The sequence below is a fragment of the Hyalella azteca genome, unplaced genomic scaffold, assembly GCF_000764305.2.
Source record: "Hyalella azteca isolate HAZT.00-mixed unplaced genomic scaffold, Hazt_2.0.2 contig8774, whole genome shotgun sequence".
NCBI lineage: Eukaryota > Metazoa > Arthropoda > Malacostraca > Amphipoda > Hyalellidae > Hyalella > Hyalella azteca.
The window spans coordinates 819865-840328 of NW_025938859.1; the positions used below are offsets into that span (position 1 = coordinate 819865).

At 38.6% G+C, this 20464-nt stretch overlaps 1 protein-coding gene across 2 annotated transcripts in view; it reads left to right on the plus strand.

Annotated features, from left to right (window-relative positions):
* The first annotated feature begins 960 nt into the window (after positions 1 to 960).
* The window catches only part of LOC108676679, a 66343-nt gene continuing 46839 nt past the window's right edge, over positions 961 to 20464 (plus strand). For both annotated transcript variants that reach the window (XM_018164798.2, XM_047881746.1), the window contains exon 1: positions 961 to 1135. The gene's annotated coding sequence lies outside the window, so the exon portion shown is untranslated. The remainder of the gene's footprint in view (positions 1136 to 20464) is intronic.

Genomic DNA, 20464 nt, shown 5'->3' on the forward strand with positions numbered 1-20464 from the left:
CGATTTGGTCAATTGATTAGAGTATGGAGATGAGGTTTTAAGTGCGATCAAATTTTGAAATTCTGTGTTCGATATCTCTTTGTATTTTGTATTAACATTAGTCAAACAATTTTTTTGGAACTTATGGTCAAAGAAAACGATTCATATCTGACCGAGCGGAAAATAAAAGTATCGTTTAATTTAATTAGTTTCCAATCGTAATGATAAGTTAGCTCTGAAAACATTTTCTACTCCCGTGCTTTGACTAGTGAGAGGTCTGCTGTTCTATGAACAAGTGATACGGTAGTACTAAACTACGAATAGAAAGATAACTTTCGTGATTCAAGAAATCTTATTCTGAAATATATCTACCCATGTTAATAAAATACTTACATACTTCCTTATCAATAGGGAGAGTGGTTGATTTGGTATTATGCAATACACAGGAAGCCAATCATAAATATTTCAACAGTTGATGAGTATGACGTTTGAAGTAGAATCCCAGTTACATACCCTGGCATTGCATGCGCGTTATTTCAATATAGACGTAACTAATTTTGTTAATTGAATACGTCTCAGTTGATTATTCAATATTGGAATTATTTGAGTAATAGAATAACATTAAATTTATTCGCGTGCAAAAGGCACAGATAGTTTCCTGAAAAAAAAATAAATCCTTAAAAAAGTCGAGGGGAAAATACTAGGTAACAAATACAATTGTATTAAAAATTAATAATGAATAATTCCAAAGGAAGAATTTAAGAGTTCTAGTGCTAACTTTAAAAATATTTTTAGTCTGTTGCATAAACTCATGGTTGAATTAATAAATTTATTAATTTCAACCATGCATAAAATTACGTTTTGCAAATGCAGAAACCATGGCAGAAACCATCCAGTCCGTTCATGACAGCTGAACTCGTGCGTATGCCGGAAATTTGGTCTCACCGTCTCCAGAGTCCAGACTCCACTCCAGACCCAGAGTGCCTCCAGTTGAGCGCCTGACATCGTGCTGGGAAGAAGTGTGTGTCTTTGCCAAGCTTGCGCTGCTGTCTTGTCTCCTGCGGGCAGTGGTCAACCTGCATTACAGGAAATCAGATTATTTATTTGCTTGCTGAATCTTGCTGCTTTAGTTGAGCATAACTACAAGAGGAATCAGGTAAATGTTTTTATGAGTGCAACCATGATTTTGAGTAGGCTAATTGATTCAATAGAAAATCGATGATGCATGAGGGTAAGGTATTAGTAATCACTGCGAAGGAGGCAGCGGAACCTGTTCCGCACATAAGTGATGCACGGTGCCCTTTACTCGGACTCTGATGCATCTAGCCACTCCTACACGCATGGCCAAAAACACTGCCTCGAACCTAACTATACTTATGCAAACTTAGCTGGACTACACTGGGCACAGGTTGGAGCAGAGTCTAGGTGACTACGACGAACATGGTTCAGTTCGATAAGTTTTGTCTTGTGTGCATTGAACTGGAATTGCGAAATTTAGGTGGAACTGTCCACATGTCCAATGTCTTGATGTTTTGCTCAACTACAATGGTTGCTTAAACTAGCTATCGTACCATTGCTGCTTTCGTGCGTACTGCGTAAGGTTATTTATACGTGTTCATCATGGTCTTACAGCGAATTACGAAAGTCAGTAGTGTCCCCCACTCACATGATTTTTCTGATATTTTGGTGTTGTCTCCATTCAAAATTGCGGCTAAAATTTGTTGGATTTAAACTGTCTTGATTAGTTCGATTTTTAAACTGCGAACTTATTTATGTCAAATTTTGGAATTATTGCACGCGTTCTTATTAGGTCCGTCATCTCGATGAATTTATTTTGACCCCGAAACTGGGAATTTATTCCAAGGATGATAGTATTCGTTAAATCAGTATAGATCCCATCCATCATTATGCCTAATAATTTTTTAGGCACAATGCCTTACATTTCTGATTACTTGATCCGCATGATGTCGTCTCGAATACCTACTCGTTATCTCCACCGCTGGTACATGGAAATCTAAGTCCTCGTAAATACCAACCCTCGGCCAACTCACGCCTACCCGGCCCTTATACGGGATAGGTCTGGAGTAGAACCTTGTAGGATCCTTGCAACCCGTTATGAAGGACGGTTGGGTTCTATTTCTAATCCCTCATTTTTGTAAGTGACTTCTAAGAAAGGTGATGCCAGAGGCCCCTGGCGCCAAGTACCGCCTCACGATTTAAACTTTTTGTTGCGTTCATTCAAGACGAATGACGGTCCATTAATTAACGACCTCCTCGCTCAGTCATTATCTAAGCGTTGTGAAAATTTATTATTACGTGCAAGTTGATATAGAACGCAATGAGCGCCTAGATTAAGCATAAGTGGCTGTAAATTATTGAAAACCAGCATCAGAAAAAAATTATCTCGTGTTACTTCATTTTGCTGTAGTAATTGATACGTAGTTCACACCTCAATTCAACTGAACGATTCATGGCAATGCGTGCAACAAAAGGAAACAGTGAAGCGACTTCAAGACGATTTGTTTACGAAAGTTAACGTTTGCCCTGTGAGTTTTTGTGAACAGTGATTCGAAGTTGTGGTGAGAGTTGGGCTCGTCGGGTGACATCACGTCAGAGTATTGCACCACCTGCAGGCGTGTTTGCTGGTGTTTTTTTTTTTTTTTGCTACATACTCTGAACGACACGGCATTCCAGGCTGCCTGCGCCATATCCTGGGCGTTCCATGCGCGGTCTTGCCGCATTCTGAACGCGTTCTAGCATTCACGGTACTGGGTAATTTTCCTGTAGGCAATGCATAGTCAAATTTTCATCAGACATTTTGCCTGGAAATTTCAGCTCATTACAAATCGAGTGCGGTGTTAAGACGTTTAAAATTTTGAGATCAAGCGTTGTAGAGAGTTTACCCTCTACCGCCTGACAGAAGTAACCTGAGTAGGCTTGTGACAATATTGTCACAAACCTACTTCCCAAAAATGATACGATCTAGTGAGCGCAAAATGACTTGCACCTATGGTTGCCGCCACATACGACAATTTTAAAATGTTCTCTGTTTGCGTACAAACGTCCTCAGGTTGCAGCACTCAAGAATCGCGTATAATTTAAGTTGAAAGTTATATTCCCGGAGAGTGACGTAGGAGGTAGAGGGTTATTACGACGACGAGCTTGTTTAGAGACCGTGAGATCGAGTTCGTTTACATCAAACACCGCCGAACTTGTCGCTATGGTCATTTCAATTTTGTCGCCGAGGAAGGCGGCGTCTACGAAGGAGTTTAGGCCAAACTTAGCGCTGCGGCTGCATATAAAGGCAACCACATTTCGCGCCGAAGAGGTTCGCCCGAGGCTCCTGTCACGCAAGCACAGTCTGAAGCTCTTTTAAGACGTCTGCGAAGGCCACGGCCGTGTGCCGGCGGTTCTAAAACGAAACTGCCGCGAGAAACGTAGTAATTCAGAAAACTACGAATACAGTATAAGATTAGCAACAGCCTACACGCAATGTACAAAATTTTGCGATACATTTGTATGGCCAACATCAACACTACGACCGCGCCGGCCGTAACTCAGCAGTGATGCAAAACGTGAAGCACCGAGACGTGTGGCGGCTATGGAGGCGTTAATAACACCATTCAAACAACTCACTACAATTACCGTTTGTGAGTACGGTCAATAGTAAATGCAACAACAATCACAGCCATTCCGAAGAACGGTCGTTAATAATTATACAGCCAGGCCGACCGTGAGACAGCTTAAGAGTTGTCGAGACGAAAATACAGTCATGATGAAGACCGAGCAAATATATCAGAACAAGCGTGGGGACTCGGGATTATTGCGGTGGTACGACAATAAGCTTACTGTATAAATAAACGAAAAAAAAACAAATCAAATAAAAAATTCCGGCAGGCAATACGGCCTGGGTTTTTCCCGAAAGATTCTATCGAGCACGGCAGTCGCTTCACGCAATGGGAATGTATTACGGATTAGCGTCTTCCGTAAAAGATGCCTGATTTCGAAGCGGTTGATTGAACTCATATCTGATAAAGAATTACCAGTGATAAATAGGGATAAATGCCGAATTAAAAATCTATTTACATGTTCATGTATTTTGAATAAGTAATTTGGTTCGCGTTAGTATATGTCTCGTTAGTATATATGTCTTGCTTTAGAATAGGTCTCTTATTTTTTCAAACATTCAGCCGAGAATTGTATGCTACTTTGTCCGCATTTTCTGCATTACTTTCGCCCCCTCATTGTGTCCTAATTTTGCACAATGCTGCGCGAATAGTGCTGCAAAATGTTCACAATGACGCAACAATACTAAAAGTAGCGAGGTTTTAGATATTTCGCTATCACGTGCAATAGAAGCACGTCCCCGCAATTCTCGCTAACCATTCATCGCTGGAGAACATCTGCTGATAGCCTGCGTTTTTTCTTCGATGAATTTTTCTGTCAAATTATCGCTGAACGAAAGCTAATGGCAAGCAAGGCGGTGAGCTCTCTTGCCCAACCCAGGCCTAAAAACATAACTCAGTTCACTCACTGCAGGGAGTGACAGAGAGCGCATTTTCTCGTCGACGAAAACGTGAAGTCACGGACGGACAGACAGACAGACGAACAGACAGACGGACGGACATGACGAGCACAATAGGACATTTTTTCCATAGATGATAAAATGCGCTAAAAACATAAGCATTAAGGTTATTATTTTTTTTATTCAGCGACGTTTATTTGCGTCGTATATATACGACCAAACTCTATCAGCAACATAACGTAGTGCGTAAACGTCATTGTGAAATTTGGTGATAGGTGTTGGCAAGATCCGGCCTTGATTAAGTGATAGTTATTTATTTGTCTCAGCTGAAGTAATTACGCCCGTGAAAGAGATATTATAGTTATATCATTTGAAAGTATTAAGCGCCAATAAGCGGAAATGTACCAATGAAACCTTCACTCTCATACGACATGTGAATGCTCCGGTGGGTTACTATATACTTAATAGTTTATTTGGAGTAGAAATTGTATCAAATGTGATGTGGCTTGATTATAGTCAGTTCGTATTGTTGAATATGCCATTCACGATTTACCATAGTTCGTTGGAATTTTCTCCTTTCATTAAAAGAATCGTCCTACACACAAGCTAGTGACGCAGGTTTTCTGGACTTTGTCTTATGAATTCAATTATTGAGTAATTATAGCTGAATTGGAGAACGTAAATAAATTTATCGGCATTCCAGAACAAATGCCTCGTCTCCAGTCTTAGGGAATTTTAGTTTTCTACTTTTAGTGCTTCAGGAGTTAATCCTGATTATAAAAAATTAATGTTGCGTTCACTGCTTGCTGGGCAAATGACGATCATTTCGTGTAATTTCCTTTTGAGTTTACTTGTCTGCCATCAAAGAGACCATCGTTCTTCGCAATAATTGGGTCACTGCCGGAACGATGATCATAATAAAGCGGCTTGCCATTACAACACAAACAATCCCGACAATTAATTCATTTTCCTCATTTCCTGCAATTTACTATTTCCTCGGCCGTGTCGACGACATGTTTGTACGGACGGCGTGGGCGCAATGCGCTGCGTCACCTGAACTAATCAGCGGCGCAACGGCTGACAGCTCGGCGCCCACGTGCGCCATGATTGACTACCCCCAACCCTAAAATGATTTTAATTTGTGATTTCTAAAGCATAATATGTCCAATCCTGTGATTAATGTTTATCTATTAACGGTGCTCATTTTAGGGAATATGAATATGGGTCTGTGGTTATGCGTATTTATATATGTTCTCGCTATAAACTGTGGATATTTTACAAATTATTTGGTGAAAAGTTGTACACTTTTTTCCAAGCGGGTAAATTTTCATAGAAAATCCTGCAAGTTGATCCGAGTTCTTTCAGTCTATGAGCTTTACTGCTTCAATGGGGTATAATATTTTACTTGTTTTTTTTTTTACCCTGTGCGTTGTGCCATTCAGTTCTTTTTTCACACATAATTATGACCAATTTTCCCATAGTTTATTATTCGTAGTTCCTATCGTGAAAGCAGTATTAAAATCATTCGTCAGTGATAGAAACTGAATATTCTCTTGTAGATCATATTTTCGCTACACATTTTAATTTTAAACCTCCCTGTCATGTACTATTTATAGTTACTCCTCACCATGAACAAACATGATGTTTAAACGTGCCGGCCTTAGAGATTCTGAACACACAACCGAGGCCGGGCTGCACGCTCGGCTGAGAATCACAACCTTGAAAATGTGCCCACATGCCGCCGAGATATATTGCTGTGCTCACTGGAATGCTGATCGGCCGAGACCTCTTCTTTGGGCATCAAGACGTTGCCCTTCTGGCAGGTGCACGAGACCGGAGGGTTCGGTGCTGCCGAGGCGGTGTGACCACTTGCTTTATTCAATTCCAATTACTCCCTATTGAAGAATTGAAGCTCTTTATACTGGAAGCTGTTATGACTAATCACTAAGAGTTCGACAAGATAATAGAACTCGAATATGCCATTCGTGTCATCGTATTTGAGAGTGATAAAAAATGTAAGCACGCTGGGTAAACACTTTCGAAAATTTATTGAAAATGACATACCTTTAATTCGATCACGTTTGAACACGATTCAATGTTGAATTAGTTCAATACACGACAGTTGAAAACTTGATCGGCCTATCACTGAAAATTTTCTAATGATTTGCAATATCCCAATATTGATTGATGGATGGAGGTGACAAAGCTCATAACTATAGTACTGCCCCATGGCGGCTAGTACAGGGTGAACCAGAATTAAGTAACCCTTTTAATTTGTTAATAAATAAAAAACTAAGAACGTTATGAAGTTGAAACTTGTTTTATTTAAAAGAAGAACATTTTTATGGTAATATTGTATCATAGTTACGTCATTATCCTGTATAGCTTGCAAAATTTGTGTTTAATTATCAAGCCTTAAATTTTCATCATGATTCGCTACAGCAAAGAAGAAAGAACGAAAATTCTGCAAACCTACATCAGGACGATGTCAATAACAGAAGTTCAACGTGATTACAGGATCCATTTCAAAACAAGAATCAGTCCTTCAAAAAAAACAATTAAATCTCTTTATCGAAAATTTGCGGATACCGGGAAATTACTAATGAAGGTTATGAAAGCAACGAAGAGAAGAGCCCTATTTTGTCAAAACAATTCTGGTGGGCATTTAAAATATATTATATTTAAAAACTAGGATACAATATTACCATAAAAATGTTCTTCTTTTAAATAAAACAAGTTTCAACTTCATAACGTTCTTAGTTTTTTATTTATTAACAAATTAAAAGGGTTACTTAATTCTGGTTCACCCTGTATGACTTTATGGAACTCTTATAATTTTCATCACTTGCATGCATTGATAATACTACGATATCTGGCCCGAGTGTCTCATCATGGACCTTATATAGATACCACCCCGTTGCCGCCAACTTGCACGCCGCCGAGGCGATGCATTTTTACGAGCCATATAACGGCGATACTACCTTGCAACTGCGATGCAGCTTGGCTTACCGCAAGAAGCACGTGCCACGCACGTTTTTACGTAGCCATGTAAGCATGAATTTGGGATATGCTGTATTTGGGCCTATGGCGTCATCAGAGGCGCGGTCCCTAGCTGCCAGATGAGCAAAGGTCATGCGTGTTTCATGCCCCATGCAGGAGCTCGATTTGATCGAGCTCAATTTAATCACGTTGATGCCTGTTACTCTACAGATTGTAATTTGCAGGATAACAATTTTGCCTAGCGGTTCATTTCCCGTAAATTCATTGGCAAGCTGTAATTAATTATCAGTATTTAATTGCGAGCTTTTATGGAATTTTCTCCTTTGAGCTTTCAACGAAATTAAAATTTTGTTGAAAAAACACACAAATCAATTATTTTTTCTTTGATGTAATTATGACGTCAAACTTTTTGTATTAGTGTGTCATTTTGTTAATCGGTTTACTTATATAGCCGTTATAAATCCTTTACGGCTTCAGAGCCATACAAAATTTAATGAAATTTTCCGAGTTGCCGGGAAATGACAGAACCAAAACTTAGAAGGATATTTGCATCAAATTAAAATTGAACCAACGAATGGACATCCCTGAGCATACGGTGTAACAACTTTGACGTGATCCAAAATTTGTTGTTTTATCTCTTCTTACTGTTCAGCTCACACAGTTAATTAACTTCGATGCATTGCTTTATAACTATAGCTATTCTACTAAAATGCAGTTCTCTTGATAGTCACCACACAACATTTCACTAAATTACTGCTATTATATACTATGTTATATGTTATGCAAGTAATATTTCCTTATCACCTAAACATTTGCGGACGGTTTGTACACACCAGAATCCTCCACCGGCGGCCACATATGCCAGCAATGCTAAGCTCATTACGCGCAGGACAGGTCGCCTAATTATCGGTATCCAGGTTCAACGCTTTCTAAGAAATGCGCCCAACATTTCTTTCGCTCTATTGTGTTCCTATCAAATCAGAGAAAAAACCTGGCCGTGCAACTTGATGTCTGCCGCGCAGTTGCTATCCAATGTCTCAAATCCCCCTGATTTACCCAAAGGAAAAATCTAGATTGCTGAATTGGTTAATCATTTATAATTAATGGAGCTATAAACTTTACTATTTAGTAAAGTAATGGAGCCACCGATTACTATTTCATTCATGGAATTTTCACCAAACTTTTGGTGAGGGGTAAATTCAGAAATGTAAATTTAGTCTTACTCGGCATGCACGCTTCTCGATCCTATGTCATGCTAAGCATAAATGAAACATAACTTTAGTTGAAAACATTCTTCGAGAATTTAGATCTGAAGATGATATGCGAAATGCAGAGGATTTCTGGACAAATTTAGCAGTAACTTTCCACACAGACCACATCCAAAGCGCAGAAAAGATGCTCGAGTGAGTCGGCACTATCCCGCACTTTCCTTTGCATCTCTTGAACGGAACGCGTCTGTTGGCGGGTGGTGGCGTGTAGCGGTGAAAGGTCGCGTACTTTCCGTGATCGAGATCGGGGAGGGAACCTGTCACCTACTGCATCGAAAATATTCTAGATGTCAGTTCTAGATGAGACCATTTCACCTCTACGCGGTCGCAACTTCTAGTTTGTTGATGTTTCTACTTAAAATTTTACGGAGTACCTATTTTAGAATTTTGCACATTAGCCATATGAGGTACAAAGTATCGGCATAGTAAAAACGGATGTAAGCCTTAACTTTTTCAGCGAACTATTATTGGCAGAGCGTTTCTATTTTTAACCTTTGCTCTTAGTTGATCCAAAGACATATTTCGAGTCCCTGCAAAGCAATGCCTGCGCAACAATGTGGAGGGGGCGTTTATAACTTTAATATTACTCCATATATTATCAAGTTATGTTGTTCGTCGTTTATACCCCTCATTTCCGTGGATTTCTGGCTAATTACTCATCAATAACCACAATATTTCTCAAATTTGAGGCAAAATGATTTGTAAATTTCGTGTTTAAGTTTCATGTTTCATAATTAATCGAATGTTTTGCATTCGCAATGACGGACTCGAGCGTCTTACGTTTCCGGGCATCAATCTTTGATTCGTCTTATGCATTCAAGTCTTACAATTTTACTGACGTGTGCATGTGGTATTTAGAGAGCAGCTATTATTACGCCCGTCGAAATGATCGTCAATTGCTTTAATTACAGAAGTTTTTACATTTGAATTCAATTAGTGCACCGGTTTGAAAAAGTTTTTTTGTTTGCGCGGAAATTTTGTGTCGCATGACTGAACGTGGAAAAACAAATTTGTAATGTTTCCTGATATTATTCTGAAAGATTTCCTTGTAATTTCATGCATGAGTTGCTTTTTTTATATTTTCTAGGTGGCTAGCGGTTAATAATTTGATTCTATTTGAAGAGGCGACGCCCTATAACTGAATGTGAACTAGAATCTGTGCAAATATTAGAGCTCCGCTTATAACAATTAATGTGCTTTAGTTTAGAGCTTTTCTCAATTTTTTGTGTCTATTTTTATGAAGTGTTTGTAGAGAGGACGATTCTCATCACTTCGGTCTGCGTTTCTAGAGAAACTTGTTGTTACAATCGCACGATGAGGGCACAGTTTGTGTGTTGCCTATTGTTTCATCGCACGATGAGGCCACAGTTGTGTGTGTTGCCTATTGTTTCATCGCACGATGAGGGCACAGTTGTGTGTTATCTATTGTTTCATCGCACGATGAGGGCACAGTTGTGTGTGTTGTGTTCTCAGGGTTGTGCGCATCTCGGTTACTTTTCTTTCACAAGGCAAAGATGAAAAATTATTTTATAGTTTCTCAAATTCCTGGAGTTGTACGCACAAGCGTAGAAATAAGCGCGTTTGAGTTTCTTGGAGTCGTGATATTTCCTTATTTTCATTTCATTTTCATTTATAATGAATTATGCAGTCAGTCAGGCATTATTTTTCGTGTTTCTCCTTCTTTCGCGAAGATATTATTCCGCGTTCCTCAAGTTTATCATGATATTCGAGATAAAAATATTATGATTATTGACTGCTTCAAAAATTTCTTATTCAAATATTCTCTGGAATTTCAACTGATGAAATTTCAACTTTTCTGATGAAAATCCAAGTCTCATACCCTGCAATCTTCAACGCTCATTATATGATGACTTGTTATCCTTCAGGTTATCGCTGTAAAGAGCCTGTAACCTCAATTTTACTCTTTTTTTGCTTAGAGCGTAAATTTTTTTGGGAACGGTGGGATCTTTCTTTGCAGGGTGACTCATAAGCATGACTAAGCTATAATTTAAGCACCTTCTGTACGAATGTGTTCACTGTTAACAATCTGTGGTCATTGAATCTTTTGGGTATTTTCGTATTATATAATAGTCTAATCGTTAGGTTCTGCATGACTGATCTGAAATAGTAATTTTGAAAATTAAATTAAATTCTAAAATAATTATTATTATTAAATTCATTGTTCCTGAATTTTGAAAAAATGTTCCCTGAAAAATAATTTTCAAACTTTTTTTGCGTACGATGTATTTATGTGTATTAAAAATACTCGATAGCTTTTTCATTTTAATGATGTAATAGGTCGGTCTTTGGTTCAAGATAAAGTTGGCTCAAAATTATTTAAAATTCAGATGTATGTTTAGAAATAAAGCTAAACTTGAAGGAACTGACGACAAGTGCAGCTTTTCACTTTAAATAAGTGTCTGGAATATGTATTTAAAATAAAATCTTTTCTAAAAGTTTATAAAAATTCTATCAAAACTTGGAATTAATAATTACTATTGAAAGTTATTACAGCCAATTATTATAATTTACATGAAGCAACAAGCCTTGTCCCGACGAATGTTTCGTGTCACAGGAACTCCATTTGGGTTGTGTTGGTAGGAATAGCATTGTACTACTTGAATGCATTTACCCCGTTGGGCGGGAAGGATTAAAGGTGTCTATGATATCAACACATTCGTGATGAAGCACGCGTGCTCTATGGACCTCATTCAACTGCCACGAAATACCAAGGCTGAATAACTAGTTTTGCTCATATCGCTCCCATCCTGCTGCTGCTGGCGCTTCTTTGGCATGGTCACTTTTTTATTTCAACGCTCGGATGACTCTGATGATTACCGTTGCGAGCGAAGCGAGTTCTTTGTATTTCCTCTTGTGTCAACAACATGGCTTATTTCAACACAGTGCGCTATATTATTCATTGTAGTGATCTGTAATGCACAGCGGTTAGTTTGGTTTGGATCATCTTATTGTGGCTGATGCGAAACGAGTGTATTTTTTCATTGCTGAAATGTTTTATTATTCGAGATCGAATTAGCTCAACTAACCAATTAATATTTTTAACTTTAAAAATTTTCAGGAACGAATATGGAAGTAGCATAACAGCAATTAAGGAATTAAGGCCAACTATCAAAGAAATTCATGTCGTCTACAATTATTATTTTTTATTTTTTTCTTGTTGCAAATTGCGCAATTAATTACTCAAATTAGCTAAGAATTGATTGCCAACAGACTTTTTTGTCGAGCTCGTTCCATGTCAGGGCTTGCGATGGTGGCCACAGACGCACGACAGCAATAAACGCTTCTTTTAACTGCGAGTTTAAGCAAGCGCTGAGCGTCGCTTTTATGTGCGTCTGTTGGTTTTCCACTTGCGTTACAAACCGCGCGAGGTCAGCGCTCAATTCGCTCGTCGATTGTTTGACCTCAGCTTCTTACGAACAGTTGGCATCCGCATTGAAGTACTGAATAGACTATTATATAATTGAATTCATAACGAACACTTGTGGTAAAATCTGTTACTACCTTAAATAAAGTTCAGTGAAATCTGCATTTTCGGATTTCGACATTTTTATATAGAATTAATGTTTGCCGTTACATAGCACCAGTGTATAAGATTGTTGGATTATCTCATTCATTTCATCAATTATATTGCTCGCAATTATTGTTAATTTTTATTTATTTATTTATTTATTTAATTGATTATATTCATGACGGGTTGTCTTTTAATCGATTTGTTTTCTTATAGCCTTCATTGTTTCTGTTGCAATTTCACCCTGGCTTAACTCATTTTTTAGCATCCTGATTTGTTATCGTTCTCTCATTGTACTATTTCTTCATAATTTCCGAGTCCTGTCATACCAGAATTTTGGAGTCATCTTTCTTGCGTCACTCATCATAACAAGATATAAGGTTCAATACAATCGCAAAAGCACTCCTTAACATCCAGTTTTTATTGTAAAAACTATTAAACTTAGGTGGCCCAGTGGTTACAGTATATAGAGTACCAGTATTGGAGCAGCCGCAACAAGCTGTGAATATTCTGCTATGTTGCGATACAGCGACAGGTCTATAACGGCGTAATAAACGCTGACATCGCTATAATATACTAATTCATCATAGATTTTTCTCTGTACATGCAACGCTCTCTTACTAAAAGTATATATTATGGACCTCCATTAAACATGAATCCGTCATATATACGGTGGGAAGATACTGAGAAACGGTAACTTGGCCAAAACTTACATCATTTGAAAGTTGCATGTTTATTAATTATTATGTTAGAGAATATTGATCACTTCCCAATTATGGAATGGCTTCACTCGCGACTCTCCGTTTCACTCACTCTCGCTTTCTGAGCGCGGAAATTCCCTGCATGGATCCTGCGTGTGTGGATCACCACAAGTTACGAGGGAAGGTCATGTAGGGCAGCCATCATCGTCACGATAACCCTTGGCATCACGACGCCCTCAACACGCGTGCCATTTGCGGCGCGCGTGATGACTGAACGCGCGAGTGTCACGCGGCGACCTCCAGTTTGATGTGGCGAAGGAACCATCGTCGAGATGGCATTCGCAACGCGATCATATTCTCGTGCCAGATTTGGGCTTTAGCTAAGGTTTAATTTACTGCAGATATTTTAGGATGCCAAAATTATTTCTCATGTTTCTCGTACGAACAACAGCGCTCATTATTTAAAGCGAAGACGCTTGTTCGTCATCTATTAATCCGTCATTTGCATATTCAACGAGTTGAAATTGTGCTATAAAAATAGCCCGTCCAGAAGGATGGTGGATGTTTTATTGTTCAATATTTCTCGTGGTTCCATGCTTCTTGAAACAACGCTGTCTCTTTATAAAAATGCTGTCGCCATGTAAACCAATGCTTAGGTTAACAAAGAAATAAGTTAAATTTTATTCCTTGTTGATGTGGAATTTTTTTCATTCATTTCCTTGATTGACTATTATAATTTTTAAATTAAGATATATTTATAATGATTTAATTTTAATTGATTCAATTTGATTGATTAATTTTGAGATTCAATTTAAATAATTAATTTTCTGAAATCGATTTTAATTGATTGCAAGTCATTTATTTATAATGTCTTATACATTTACATGTACTGGTGACTCCATTACATTTCTTATATTGTACAAACGTATATATTATAATCATATATTATAATATATGATATATATGTATATATTTTAATCTCATATATTATAATCATAGAGGTCATCAGGAGTTGTGACTAAACGCGTGGTACGGAAATTCCATTTTGGGTGCAAGGCTTCAGACCCCAAATTATGTTTCTATTGACATTGAATGGCCAATTTTTACAGAGCTGTTTGCTTGACATTTCATTCTTAGCTCAAACTTCAACAGGATTGTCAAACTTAAGCTTTGATTGTTAGTATCTTGGGTCAGGTCAATTTTTTTGCAGTATCAATTTCTTTAATGGTGCATTTAAGCTCAAAATTAACTGCAGGAGTTGCCATTTTGTTTCGACATTTCTAAGAAAATAGCAGCTAATCATGAGCCTTTAGTTGAGATCAAGGTTTTAGTTGAAAAAGAGAACAAAGAATGCCTCGGCTGTTTCAGGGTTTTAATGAAGTTGTAAGAAAATGACCTGGTTTGAAAAATTGCCAGTCATGCAAACCTGCTGCTAGATTTATTTTTTTTGATCTTGTAACCAGTAAAAATACATCTTCTTCACATTCCAGTTGGTTGTATTTCATTAATATCAATGTTGCAATAATGTTTACATTCTTGACGCAAAGCGGGTGTGGATAAAGAGTACGGTAGTCAAGATGTCTGGGAAGATGTCACGACTGTTACAGCTTTGAATGATATTTTCTGCTAATTTTATCAATTGTATTCCTAGTTGAATTAAAGAGTGATTAAATCATTAATCTGTCACTGAGCGGGGTTAAGCACCGGACAATTCGTTGAGGAAAAGCAATGTAACTCATATTATTAATGAAAATAATAAAATTTGTTGTGGAATTCTGTCACTTGTTCTCGCCTAAAATATTCAACCTTAGTAATTTACTTGCATGTTTTCGCGCCGTGAAATGTGATCCTCTTCTTCATATGATGAAATTGTTGTCTTGACAGCAGCTCTTTTATAAAAATATATCGACGTGTTCTTTTGGGTCAACTAGGGTTGGATGATCATGAATTTTGCAATAACTTTGGATTGCTCTTCCATTCTTGTGAATTGTAGGTTATTGAGTGAAAAATATCTCTTTATACTTTTTGACTCTCAAGTACCCCGATCAGGTTGAAAGTTCATCAAACAAGTACCACTGTAAGCGTCCCATAATCGTGCTCGAAGTAGTTCCTTCGTCGGTAATGCCTACCCTGATACATAACACGAAGTAAAGGGAAAATGGAATATTATCTTCACTTACAAGGTGGTATTCTAGGATCCAGATTTATGAAGTGGTAGTATTGTGCGATGTGCTCGCCAGCTTTTCTAAAGGTGTTGCTTGTGTCTTCGTGGCACACCTACCACAGCCAGGGTCTCCCATATTTCTCTCTTAGAGAATTCGCCATATGCACGGTCACAGTCTGCAAGGAAGTCAGTTGATAGCTTTCTTTTTCCTTGTAGTTTGTAACTTAACAAAGCGGAAACCTAAATGCAACGGGTAATGGAGAAATGTTTCATTTTTCCTAATTACATCTCTCATCGAGCACTGTTGGTACTTAGCGAGTGAAGTAGGGGGTAACAAGTTCTATGTTATGTACACCTGGAGCCAACGCCCAGCCTCAGCTAAAAGCCACAGAGACGCTGAATCATTATTATTATTTTTATTATTATTGTTATAATGTTGTTATTATTATTATTATATGAAGCATTTATCGTGGCGTCTGGTTCAAATGAACTTTGAGGGCACGTCACACATAAGATTAATAATAAGCGAAAAATAAATAGACACAAGAAAAGATGGCAACGGATAATATGACTAAGCACAAAACATATACTACTATCGCCGTAAACCAGAACAATTCCGCATCTGACTGGCTTAAACCTGTACCACTTCACAAAATATTGTCCCTCTCGGCTCCAGTTGTCGAAAGCCCTACCACTGCACTTGCCTATACTCTCAACTTGTCTAGTCTCTCCACCTTCAAGCAGTCAACGACAGGAAGAATAGGTCCGGCGAGGTTAGGTTTGAGTTGAGAGTCGATGTCGGTGTGGAGGTAGCCGTGCGGGCTTATATTTCTTGAAGAGTGGCCGAGTACTTAGGCTCTTATTGCTTTTAGACTCAGCTTAATAGGCTGCTTTAACCTGTAGCACACCAAAGTTATGTGAAATAAAGTGTGCTGTTGCGCATTGCTGGCCTCCATCTCACACCCCGGTCCCCGCAGCCGCCGTGGATGTGCCGCGTCACGTTGTTTGTGCAGCTCTGTGGCCGCTGTCCGCAAGCGTGGCCGCCCCCCAGCCCACGTCTAACTCTAATCCTGTTCTTTGTGTTCGCTTGCTTCTTTTCACAATGCCAAATGAATGTTCAGGACTATAACGTTCGTAAAAATACAAGACGCGTGTTATCGTTATTTTATTAGCGCGAGAATGGTTATTATATAGTTGACTATATTATACACAGCGTTTATAAGTGTACACGTTTATTTCAGGGTTATGGTTAGTATTACTTTGAACAATGCATGCGAAATAAAATTAAATGAAGCAAATGCAAGACGCACACAATGGAATGAGGAGCGTGTTCATGGCGTTAGCACTCAGCAGATGGAAGAATGCTCGGTTCAAAATACATTTGAATTTCAAGCTCTTCTGTTTTATATCCGACTAGCATTGACCATATCTGTTGCAATGGTACCAAATTTGTTGTGTTGACAAGTACGGATATGAATCTGGAAAACCTAATTCCTCAACTTTTGAAACGAGAATTCAAGTGGAACGAATGCTTTCTAATAATTATTTGTGCCTACTCGGTGTTCCATATAGAGCCATTGCATGACCGTTAGTAAGCCTACTATAATTTTCATAAGGGAACAAGTTAGCTGTTGCTGGTCATCACGAGACAACCTGTTGCTGGTCGTCACGAGACAACCTGTTGCCGGTCATTACGAGACAACCTGTTTCTTTTCATCACGAGACAACCTGTTGCTGGTCACCACGAGACAACCTGTTGCTGGTCATTACGAGACAACCTGTTGCTGGTCATCACGAGACAACCTCTTTCTGGTCATCACGAGACAATCTGTTGCTGGTAACCGCGAGACAACCTGTTGCTGTTGTTAGTGAGTGTTTACGAAGAGGCATCGACCTATTAACATTCGCAGACTGTCCTTCTTATTTGCCAAGGCAAGCCTCGCCTATTTGCTTAGCGTTTCACAGTTCTTCTCAACGATGTAGCGCGCGGAGGGTCAACAGCTTTTTTCGATGAGGGCTTCCATCACCGTTAGCTCAAAGTAAACTTTGCAAGTGTAGCAGAAACTGCCAGAATTCGCCTCCCTTCATTGTCCTGTGTTAATTGAGTTGCAGTTAGTCAATTGATATGTGGAACTCTCATAATTTTTTCTCAATTACCAGGGTAGTTCACTATTACCACATGTGAGATCTTGACAGGTGAGGTAGTCGGATTTAAATTCGCTTTTTGAATTACTATAGTCCCGATTGTTGTTGTATGAATTCTACGGTAATACCTTGAAATGTATGCTAAATTCACTATTACGTTAATGTATCTATCTAAATTCGTCTCGGTTAGGCTATACAATTGAATTTACAATTTTCGTTCTGCCACGTATGCAAAATAAAGGTTCCGCAAAGGGGCAAGTCCCGCAGTAAAATTTGGCGTTTTTTTTACACGAGTTATGATTCAGGCTTATGTGCCGCATGAAACCAAACTTAATAATCTTGGCATGTGGTTTAGATTAGTAATTTCCAAGCAAGTTTTACTTACGGCCCAACCTCATACCAGAAGTAACTGTGTCCATAATGCCACTAGGTATCCTTCGTTCTGCAGCAATGAGGAATGTACGAGTACCTACACAACTTCTTGCTACCAAGGCAGACAACAAAGACTGCTGAATCGAAGCCCAGCCTTTAGAGCTTCATGCTTAATTTTTTTCGATTTTGACGATGAAGTCTGGCAAGTTTAGGTGACGTAAAAATTTTTCGCGTCCATGTTTATTTTATAGTAGATCAACTGTCCCTGTAGGATATGGCTTGGTTTCCGAGCCGTGAATTTTCATGTACCTGAAATAGTATTGATATTTATGGTCAATAGAGGTATGTATGTTCGTACACTGTTCATCTATCGAGCTAGACTGCTAGATAGCACTAATTAATGGTTTTATTTTGACATGACCATTACATATATAAATCCATTGTTGAATAAAAAACTGTTGATTCTTTCAATAACTTGCGCAAGTACCTAATATTCGTTCTATCACTCTAAAGGGTAAAATAACGAAATATTTTGTTGTTGCTTAATAAAAAATATGCAGCTTCCATCCCATTACTGCTTTTCGCATTACTGCAGTTTATTACTGCAGTTTATGTACAACGATCTCTCCTTGAAGAGCCTCTAAATAATTACGTATCTCGGGAGCCTCGTGAACGGCTTGCGCAGCCTGTTCACTGCATCGTTATGCCTTGGTAATGATGTTTGTAATCACTAGTATTACTGGTAATAACTACTCTCGCATCAACCACGTTCCTAGACGATAAATGAGCGAGTTTATCTCCGTTAATTAGCTAATGACTGTAATTGAAGGTCGAATGCGTTAGCGCACTTACCTGAAATGTGGGTAGCGACTGTGCAATCCTCGTCTGTCTACGGTCACGCCGGTATCTGTTACGTGTCTCTATTTTCATTACTAAACAATTCCATTGTTGCCTTGAAGCAATAGTTTCAATACTTCTTATTCAAGACACATTATTATTAACTTTACGGTTTTGATACTTTTAAACTCAAAAATTGTCACCATTATAGAATCATTTAACCGTCCTCTCTACTCATGCATCTGGTAATCACTGTGTTATAACGTGTGCATTACATTCACATGCTCTCATAAACAGCCTCTAATACTATTTCGTTAGTTATCCTCCAATTATTTTGGTCTAAATTCAATCGAGCTGCAGAAGAGGTGGGCGATGCCGTTGCTTGTCAGCTTCCTGAGGCAAAACCCGATGACTAAGACGTTCCCAGTAAGGCGAAGATTTGATGCCGTGCACTTTTTACCGAATTTTCTTCACTGTGTAAGTATTCATTTGAACGCTAATTAGCAGAATTTTATTACCCACATTAGGGTATGCGCCCACAATGCGCTTGACTTGGTGCGGTCCTCAAGTTCTATGTATGATAATTTCGTTGGTCGAACTGCCTTGCAAGTATCATAATTTTGAACAGCCAAGTATTTTTCTAATTTTGTATCAGAAATATTGTTCGAATTAGAAATTTAGAATGATTGTGAGCCCAAACGTATTTATTATTAATTACGCAAAATGGTATCCAAATTAAAGTTAGGTCGCCTCGAGTGCGGAATAATGAACTTTCGAACTGAAAACTTTATAGGGTTTTAAAACCTGTTGCTTGTGCTGACAACATCGATCAAGCCGCAACATCTGCAGGTATCTTACTGTTATTTCACGACGTAACTCAACTGGTCGTAACTCAACATACTCTCTTCTATCACTGGGAATAAATTTGAAATGTTGTCCACGATTCTTTCCTTACAAGAACTATTCTATCAGTTCAACTGCGCTGCAACTTCTCCACGCCACAACATTTCTTCTCGCTTCGAATCACCGACATGTGGAACAGCCTCCCTGATGACATCGTTGGCGTTCCAAGTATGAACGCGTTCAAGAACAGAATAGATAAAGCTATGGAAAAATATATGTTCAGATTTGAAATGCCTAGCACCATATCGAACCCGGTGGAAGTCTAGTAGCCACTTCAAACTATCGTCAGTCATGAAAAGATCCGGTCAAATGACATGATTTTAGATCTTCTGTGAACAAGGCACGAAACTGAAAAGAATCGGCGACAGGCCACATCAGGCCTACACTTCAGCGCCGAGATCAATATGTTTATGTGTTGAAGGCATAGGTATACAGATCAACCGGTTGAGGAACAGCTATGCGCGCTGCCCACGCTAACATCTGCAGCCGCTGCGCGACAGGCCGGCGAGCTGCTCGACGTGTTTTCTTGCATGCATGTTTCCAGTTTGAGCTTACTTCTGATCAACCGAAAAGACGTGATAGAACTGGTATGATTGTCATTGTGCCTCTACGCTCAATTGGGGCTACACTGTTGAATTAATCTATGATCGTTAACACCACTCTTATGCAGTTGAATTTGTTAGACATATGAGTATTCTGTTACTCGTTCTCTCTATCATTATATTTTTCTTTATTTCATATGTATTGTTCTCGATCTTATATAATTTTCAAACAAGCTTTGCTCTTATAAATTGTAAGTATTTAGCTTACAGGGTGATTCACGGAAACTTCCTGAAATGAAGGCTCAATAAAAAAAGAACTAGTTAAGCTATCATTACAACATAATTTTATTGAAAAAGACATTACTTGAATTTTTGTATCACTTAGTTTTAAAGACGGCCCCCATTGTCAATGCATTCAGTTATTAGATTTTTAAAGTTCCTTTCAACTCGCTGAAGCAGATTGACGGGTATGTTGGCGATGGCTTGGCGTATGTTGTTC